This window comes from Palaemon carinicauda, unplaced genomic scaffold (assembly GCF_036898095.1).
Source record: "Palaemon carinicauda isolate YSFRI2023 unplaced genomic scaffold, ASM3689809v2 scaffold2, whole genome shotgun sequence".
Taxonomy (NCBI): Eukaryota; Metazoa; Arthropoda; class Malacostraca; order Decapoda; family Palaemonidae; genus Palaemon; species Palaemon carinicauda.
This window is the reverse complement of record NW_027169589.1, coordinates 565001-575000: the sequence shown is the minus strand read 5'-3', so window position 1 is coordinate 575000 and position 10000 is coordinate 565001. Positions and strand designations below refer to the sequence as shown.

The window sequence follows — 10000 nt, the reverse complement described above, 5'->3', positions numbered from 1 at the left end:
ATATATTTATATATATATATATCTATATATATATTTATATATATATAAATATATATATATATATATATATATATATATATATATATATATATATATATATATATATATATGTATATATATGTATGTAAATATATGCAGTATATGTATAATATATATATTTATATATATATATATATATATATATATATATATGTATATATATATGTATATATATATATATATATATATATATATATATATGATGCGTGTTCATGTGTATGTATAAACTTATTACAAGGCAAGCTTCAGCTGTAGTTGGAAAAACAACATGATACAATCCTAAGGGACCAACAGCCAAAGCATTCCAGTGTGAAATGGATTCTGAGAAGTAAAGAATTAAATGTAAGAAAAAAATGAAATTAAGATGTGTCATTATCCATCGTAATTTAAAAGGCGATATACATCCGTGCTAGGCGGCATATCTTAGCAATCCATGTTTGCAACGGTTATATTATTATTATTATTATTATTATTATTATTATTATTATTATTATTATTATTATTCGCTAAGCTACAACCATATTTGGAAAAGCAAGAAGCTATAAACCCAGGGGCCCCAACAGGGAAAATAGCCCAGTGAGGAAAGGAAACAAGAAAAATAAAATATTAAGAACAGTAACATTAAAATATTTCCTATATAAACTATAAAAAACTTTAACAAAACAAGAGGAAGAGAAATTAGATAGAATAGTGTGCCCGAGTGTACCCTCAAGCAAGAGAACTCTAACCCAAGACAGTGGAAGACCATGGTAGAGAGCTTATGGCACTACCCAAGACTAGAGAACAATGGTTTGATTTTGGAGTGTCCTTCTCCTAGAAGAGCTGCTTACCATAGCAAAAGAGTCTCTTCTACCCTTACCAAGATGAAAGTAGCCACTGAACAATTGCACTGCAGTAGTAAACCCCTTGGGTGAAGAAGAATTGAGGTTAGTGTTGTCAGGTGTATGAGGACAGAGGAGAATCTGTAAAGAATAGGCCAGACTATTCGGTGTACAGTATGTGTAGGCAAAGGGAAAGAACCGTAACCAGAGAGAAGGATCCAATGTAGTACTGTCTGGCCAGTCAAAGGACCCCATAACTCTCTAGTGGTAGTATCTCAATATAAGCAGATAAGCCACCTGGTGGAGTAACGAGAACTTTAGATGTGGAGGAAGTGCCCCCCTAAATCTCGATGAAGTTCCTGGCAGCAGGGTGACAGATTGGGGTTAAGGCGATTGACGAGATGTCTCTTTGGCTTCTACTCCTGATGCCTGGCGGATGATCTTACTGGAATCAGTATGGACCGGCAGAGGTCCCTTACCTTACTTAGATAGGCACTGCGCATCACGAAGAACTGGCTATCATTTGATGAAATCAGGTAATGAATAATGAATCCTCTATTATCTAGCCCTTAGCTTCAATAGGTATATAGATAAGCAACAAGCAAATTTTGAAATGATACTTTAGTCTACCGTCTCGATGGAAAAGCATCCGAGCCAAGTTTGAACTTCTAGAGTTTTGTTGATTCAATTATAAGATTGGGAAGATCATCCCACAATTGGATCACAACCATAAGAAGACTTCTAGAATAAAGCAAACCTTTCAGAAATGAACTGCACTTGACTGATACTAAGTGAATGATATAGTTAGGGATGATCCGAGTACAAATAGATTGCCAGAAATTATGTTCACTCTTGTAGAGCTGAACAGGATTATAATTGAAAGACTGTATTAAAGATTATTATTCAAATAAGTGATAATGAATTTTGTCCATTAAAAGTTTTTGTCCAACAATTTAAAATGAGAGTCAGTTGCTGACGACGAGATAAGAAAGCAGACATTACTTCCCGTGATAAGTATGGCAGAAAATAGCATTATTGATTTATAATCAATTTGATATTGACGGCTGTTTGAATCATTAGAAAGAGCTATGAAGGCATATGGGTGAATGGCTGTGGAATAAACCACAAGGCAAAGTGAAAATACTGAGTGAATCCCAAGTTGTTTTGTCTGTATATCATCATGAGGACTGCTGTATTGATAGAGATTTTTACAATATATATGAACCTACCTACAAACTTTATAGAACAAAATATCTGAAAAGTATGGTACCTGTATTTACAAAAAAAAGAAAAAAAAATATTGGTGCCTTGATAGGCAGAGCTGAATAGACCACTGGGAGGGGTTGAAGAGACAGCTCAAATGTCCAGGAATTTTCCTAAACCCTCGGATAGTTACCTACAATTCCTTTTTGCTAATACAAGTTTATCTTAAATAATTTTACATACCCAAGTACATTCAACAGCATAAATATTCATACATAGGTATACAAACATAATGCATATACACCAATATACACATATCTATGCACATATATATTCATTTACTATCGCTGAGAGTAGATTATCATTTGCTTTAAAAGATCTAAATAAATACTGCGAGCAAAAAATTCTGAATGCCAACCCAGAAAAAATAGGTGTAGTTTTCCATCTTAAAAACTACCAATGAAAATGGGAGTCGAACATCTGGAATGATAAGAAATTGAAGAAGAATAATTTTGCTATCTATTTAGGCATTACATTAGGCCGAAAAGTATATTTTAGGGAGCATGTAAGGAAAGTATAGGATAAGGTAGCCACCAGAAATAACCTCCTTAGCAAACTTGCCAATTCAAATTTGGGAACAAATTCTCCAAGCCTTAGACCAGTGGTTCTTAACCTGGGGGTCGTGACCCCCGTGGGGGTCGTTTGGGATTTCTTAAGGGGTCACAAAGGGTTCTGGAGAATAATTTATTTTTCAAATATATTATACACGTATTTGAAATAGCCAGTAGGGCTTTTACCAGTTTGATGAGTACAACACTGGTCACAAGTTGGGTGGTCTGTTACACATTAACCATAGCCAGTGTTACCAAAATAGCGTTAATAAATTCCCATTATAGCTCAATCGGATACTCCTCCAAGTCACGTGATACGTGACGTGAATAACGTGATATCTCTGACGCCCTGCCATTGGTCAGCGGCCATGGGTGGGAGGGCTGCAAGGTGAACAAAATTTACATTATCCTCACCTTGTTTCATTAATGATCGTACATACGCATCTCCCTGAGTCCATGCTCATTGCATACTGATCATTCACATGAAAATACCTATTCTCATATAATTATAAATAAAAAATACTGCAAAACAATGAGGAAGTACGTAAATTATTTACTATTTAATTTGAATCGTTGAGAGTAAAGGGGGGGGGAGAGAAAGGGGGAGGCTGTTGTTATGATTGGGTGAGTGTTCTTGCGAGATCAAGTGAGATACTGATTAATGTTTACATTGCACGCTAAGCATTTTTTTTCTTTTAGGAGAAATTAGTATACAATTATTAAGAAATAATTTTGCTATAGCAATTAGTATATAGAAATTAACATAAGCTTGACAGTTTTGTGATATGAATTGTAATATGGTCATGGTTACCAGTTACGGTAAGTCAAGTGGCCATGTGAAACGTCATTACTTATTTCTCCAACTTCCTTTGTTATGGGCGCCTAACAACGTTTTTTTTTTCATATTATTTTCACGTTGCGTTACCTTTTCCATCTTTTACCTTTTCTGCCTGCGAGATCTGAAACGAGATTTTCTTTTTTATTCCAGATACTCTGTCGTTTCCTTTTTGCACTATGTCTGCCAAGAAACGTACGTACAATGAAGCCTTTCTCAAGATGGGTTTCACAAGCATTATTCAGAACTCAGTGGTTAAGCCGCAATGTGTCATCTACAGCAAAGTTTTGAGTCACGAAAGTATGAAGCCAAGCAAGCTGAAGATCCATTTTGAGTCCTGTCACAGCCATTTGGGGGACAAAAACTTGGACTATTTCAAGCAAAAAGAAGCTGCCCTGAAGGCCAGTCGCATCGATTCCACTGGTCACTTTGCTTGTCAGAATAAAGCAGCGTTGGAGGTTTCATACAGAATTGCTCTAAAAATTGCTAAGACCAAGAAACCTCATAATATTGGCGAAGACTTGATTAAGCCTTGCATTCTGGAAGCAACGAAGGTAATTCTTGGAGAACAGCAGGCAAACAAGATGAGGGCTATTTCCCTTTCGAATGATACAGTCAGGAGTCGGATCTCGGACATGAGTGACGATATTATGCTGCAAGTAGTGGCTGCTGTGAGGAGTAGCCCAGTCTATTCATTGCAACTGGACGAGTCAACGGATGTTGCTTCATGTTCCCAACTTATTGTTTATGTTCGTTACCTTGACGTGAAAGTTATGAAAGACGAGTACATATTCTATGAACCACTGGCCACAACCACTCGTGGAAAAGATATTTTCAAAATCCTTGAAGCCTTTCTCCTTAAGCACGAACTAGGTTGGGACGCACTTGTTGGAGTGTGTACAGATGGAGCTCCTTCTATGGCCGGCTGCAAATCGGGCTTCAAAGCCTTCATGAAGAATGCCGCTCCACATGTCTCTTTCACTCACTGTATGCTTCATCGGTATGCTTTGGCAATGAAGAATCTCCCACCTGGACTTCAAGAAGTGCTTACTGACGTTGTAAAGATTGTGAACCATATACGTGGAAGTGCAATAACTTCAAGGATTTTTAAATTGCTATGTGAAGAAATGGGTGCTGAATTTTCTGTTCTACTATTTCATACAGAGGTACGTTGGCTCTCACGCGGCAAAGTTTTAAATCGCGTGCTACAACTTCGCGAAGAAATAACAATGCTGTTGGAACGTGGTCATATGGCAAAGGAGAATCTTCTTCATGAAAAGATGCAGGATGATTGTTTTGTAACAAAGGTTGCCTACTTGGCAGATTTCTTCTTGGAAGTAAATTCTCTGAATACTTCAATCCAAGGAAACGTTACAATGATGCACACAGCTCGGGACAAAGTGGCAGCGTTCAAGTCTAAAATTCAACTTTACCAGAAAAGAGTTCAAGACTGTGACATCACTTTCTTCACGGAGATGATGACTCTCCTGGGTTCCATGCCAGATGCTGAATGTAGTTTCAGTGAGGAGATCTCCACTCATCTTTTGGCAGTAAATGACGCCATCGAAAATTACTTTCCAGGACTAAACGACCGCTGTACTGATGCGTGGATCTATAGACCCTTTTCAGTAAAGGATAGTGCCATCAGTGATACTGATATTGCTGCTAAGGTAGAATTTTATCAAATTCATGAGGATTCTCAGCTTAAAGTCGATTTTGCCGAACAAGAGCTCCCAACATTTTGGGCAAAAGTGAAGGACTACTGTCCTATTCTCTCGATGCGTGCATTAACCATGTTGATTCAGTCCCCGTCAACCTACTGATGCGAGGTTGGATTCTCAGCAATGGTTGCACTGAAAACAAAGGCACCCAATAGGCTTGTCATCGATACTGACATGAGGTGTTGCCTATCGAACACTGGTCCTCGCTTTGATAGACTTATGGCTGCAAAACAATTTCAACCATCACACTGAGTGAATGAGAAGTAGGTGCTAGGTGTTGTATGGTGTTGAATAGTTCTTTGGAATTGATAATTTTATGGCATTTGTAGAGGCTATGTAAGTGGAATTTTTCAAGGTTTTTGTTCTGTGGTGTTTCCAATAAAATTGTATAGGAGTAAACCATGGTCTTCCTGTAATTTTGTTTACTTGACCCTTTGACAAGGTTCATTATTTCCAAATCTATTATAGGGGGTCATAATAATACTCTGATTAGTCCCGGGGGGTCATGGGATGAAAAAGGTTAAGAACCACTGCCTTAGACAAACAGTTCTGGCGCTTGACTACTCCGCTGCCAAATACTGATCACTAGTCTGGGAAGGGTCAAATCATTCAAAGTTGACGCTGAACTCGATCAAGCATGTTGCATAATTACTGGTACCTTGAGACCAACAGCCAACTCCCAGTACTCTATAGATTGGGAGGCATGGCTCCACCAAACATCTGCTGAACAGCCCATTCAAAGACGCAAAGTTATAAACAAGGGAATGATGAAAGGCACCTGCTTGATGATCACCGGGTGGTTAGACACAGATTGAAATCCCGCAAGAGCTTCATACCCATCACTAGCCTTGACCCCATGGAGTCAGCAACTTACCGCTAGAACGCTGGAGAGAAACTGACCACTGCCCACCTGGTAAGGCCATCCAAGGAAGTATGGAGTTTAAAACACATTTTGAAGATGGGCTGCACTGAAAAATTCCCTAGGAAATGTGGAGTTTAAAACATCTTTTGAAAATGAGTTGCATTGGAAAATTCCCAGGGAAGGGTGCAGTTAAAAACATCTTTTGGAAGGGGGCTGCAATGAAATATTCCCAGGGAAGTATTGAGTGAAAAACATGTTTTGAAAATGGGCTGCATTGGAAAATTCCCAGAGAAGTGTGGAGTTTAAAACATCTTTTAAAAACGGGCTAGTAGGGAATTTAAAAACATCTCTTATAAGTGGCAAAATTCCTAGAGAAATATGGAGTTAAAAACACCTTTTGAAAACGGGCTGCATTGAGAAATTTTCGGAAATATGTAGGATTGAAAACCTTATTTAAAATGGGCTGCATTGAAAAATTCCTAGGGAAGTGTGGAGTTCAAAACATGTCTTGAAAACAGGCTACATTGAAAAATTCTCAAAAACATATGAATGGAAAACATATTTTTAAAACAGGCTGCTTTGAAAATCTCTCAAGAAAGTGTGGAGTTTGAAACATCTTTATATAACATTGAAAAATTCCCAGAAACTTGTAGAATTGAAAACATCTCTTCAAAACTTAAATTGTGTTGAAACGTAACGAAAGAAGTCAAAGGAGATTTTAGATTTGTGTTGGGGCGAGTGTTGGCATTGTGTAAAGTTTTGTAACTGGCCCTGTAGTAAGGTGAATGGTATTTGTATCGTTATCCGATTATCAATTTTCAGTAAGTATCAAATTTAAATATTGCATTCAGATTTAATTTCAAGTGAAACAAGTGATTGTATAATTTTCATAAGTATTATTTCTTTTGTCTCAGTCTAAGGTTTATTCAGATTTAATATTTCAAGCCAAGCGATTATATAATTTTCAGATGGTGGGTCCTAAAATCATTTCATTGTTGAATAGGATTAATTCTGTTTATATGATTTCGAGGCACAATTTTAATAATCTAATTGAACATGTCGTTTTTAGTTCAACTCGTGTTTGCCAACCCTATGTGGGCTTCAGAACTTTTGATTGGGGAGATGAATCATGATAATAATAATAATAATAATAATAATAATAATAATAATAACAATAGGATTACTAGTAATAATAATAATAATAATAATTAATAATAATAATAAGATTACTAGTAATAATGATAATAATAATAACTATAGGATTACTAGTAATAATAATTATAATAATAATATTAATAACAATAATAATGATAATGATATTAATAACAATAATGATAATAATAATGATGATGATGATAAAGGGAGATGTGATTGCACTTAAACCATATTATTATTACTAGCTAAGCTACAACTCAGTTGAAAGGGAGGATGCTATAAGCCCAAGGGCTCCAACAAGGAAAATAGCCCTGTGAGGAAAGGAAACAAATGAACGTCATAAGAAATAAAGTACAATTAAAATGTTTTGAAGAGAATAACATCAAAACAGATATTTCATATATAAAGAGTAAAAAGATTTATGTCAGCCAATTCAACGTAAAAACATTGGCTGGAAGTTTGAACTCGTTCGAAGATATAAATGAATATTATTGTTTGATTTTGTTTTTCATGAAAGTTATTAATTCATCTGTTATTTTCTATGTTATGGGGCACTATTTTCATCCTTGGTTTATTTGTGGTTGCTAGTTAATGGTTGCTGGTTGCTAGTTAATGGTTGCCGGTTGCTGGTTGCTTGCTGCTAGTTAATGGTTGCTGGTTGTTAGTTAATGGTTGCTGGTTGCTGGTTAATGGTTGCTAGTTGTTAGTTAATGGTTGCTGGTTAATAGTTGCAGGTTAGTGGTTGCCGGTTGCTGGTTCCTTGTTGCTAGTTAATTGTTGCTGGTTGTTAGTTAATGGTTGCTAGTTGCTAGTTGATGGTTGCTAGTTGCTGGTTTCCGGGTTACGGCTTGCTTTGTTTGTTGGCTGCCGATTGCTGGCTACTGGTTCCTGGTTGCTTGTTTCCAGTTGCTGGTTGCGGGCTACTGGTTACTAGTTGAGTGCTGGTTACAGATTGCTGGTTGCTAGTAGCTGGTTTTTTGTTATTGGTTGCTGGTTAAGTGTAACTGGCTGATCGCTCCTTCCCGTTCACAAATTCTTAATTTTCGTTTACAAAAGTGACCTTGACCGTCAGCATCCTTTCTGTGGAAGACTGCCTCTCTCTCTCTCTCTCTCTCTCTCTCTCTCTCTCTCTCTCTCTCTCTCTCTCTCTCTCTCTCTCTCTCTCTCTCTCTCTCTCACAGGAGGAGGATGGGGGTGGGTGAGGGGGCCTGCCACTAATTTGGCAGAGCACGAACTCCTTCCAAACTGTAGAAGATCGATTTCACTTCTCTCCTTCTTCTTAGGTGTTCTTTTGCGCATGCGCGAGCGCAAGCTCTCGTACATGGCCATTTCACTCTGTTCTGTTTTTTTTTCGCGATGCTGATTTCTTCCTTCTCTGTGTTTGTTCATATTTTACAATTACAAAATTGGTATGTGTGTTCAAGAAACATAATCTTGGGGCAAACGATAAAAATAGGTTTCTTTTTTATTTTTTTTATTGCATGTGAATATTGAAAGTCAATATCATGATGGCCGCTATAAATGCCTTAAACGTAAAATATGAGTGATATTGTAGAGGTTGCAAAAGTCTTCGATTGCAATGTAAATCATGAATTAAGATTAGAAATAGATTGGCTTGAAACCCATTGTGGCATTAAGGCCTAGATTGTATATTCAATTCAATTCTATATATTTCAGAACCTTTCATTTAGAATAAGTTCATACAGGTGCAACTTCTTTATGCTAGGGAAAAATCATTGCAAAGAATGAGATTCCTTCTTGGTAGCAACTCAGTTGCAACATTCTTTGAAAGTAAATCTGCCTTTTCGTTTCCAGACACACCTACATGTGCTGGAACCCAACAAAATCGAACTGTTATACCCCTCACTCCAATAATAAACGAGTTCTGTTCCATTTTACACAATTGGTGCAGATAAAGTATTGCATCATGAAAATAACAGAAAGAACATGTAAAAGAGATTCACTTGTTTTTTTTTTTTCATGAAAGTTACCTTTAGGTAATAATATTGCGATAAACACTTATCCAGTACTTCTTTAATATTCTTTTAATACTACAATTATAGCACCATTTTTCTTTTGGTGTTACAGCAACTTTGAAAAAAAAATCTATTAGATTTTTCATCTTCAACTTCTTGAGTTAAAGATCCAAGACTTTGCAATTTACGCACTAGAAATGGCATCATTTTCTAGTTTTTTTGTTTCTGTTTTTGACAGCATCCATTTTGGGTGACACTTTTTTTTTTATCTCTGAGATAATAGTTTACCTATTAATTTTGCAAGTTACTTATCAGAATATTATAATCTAATAGCGTTTTTCTATTTTTACTAATAATTTTGGCCGTCATGTTTTTTTATTCTCCCAAACATTTTTTTTTGTCCTATTAATTCACTCCTGTACATTATTATGAAAGTTCTAAGAAAATTTTTTAACTTCCACTAAATTTTGTGATATCCATATTTTTCAAATGTCCACGTAGACATTTTGGTTTTGAGACTTAAAAAATATTTTTTTTGCGGCGAATAACCATTTTTTCTAGACACCTAAACTTAAGAAATGAAGTAATTTCTTCTAGCCAAACAGCCCTGTTTCCCAAGACTATTAATTTTTTATGAACATTTATCAAACGGTTGTTCTATAGTTTAGGAGACGAAATATTTGACGACAAATTAATAAGACGAATAATTTTGAGGGAGCTTATTATTATTATTATTATTATTATTATTATTATTATTATTATTATTACTACTAATTG

At 36.0% G+C, this 10000-nt stretch overlaps 1 protein-coding gene across 3 annotated transcripts in view; it reads left to right on the top strand.

Annotated features, from left to right (window-relative positions):
• Positions 1–10000, top strand: part of Cerk (Ceramide kinase) — a 156647-nt gene that overhangs the window by 96385 nt on the left and 50262 nt on the right. The gene's annotated exons all lie outside the window — the stretch shown is intronic.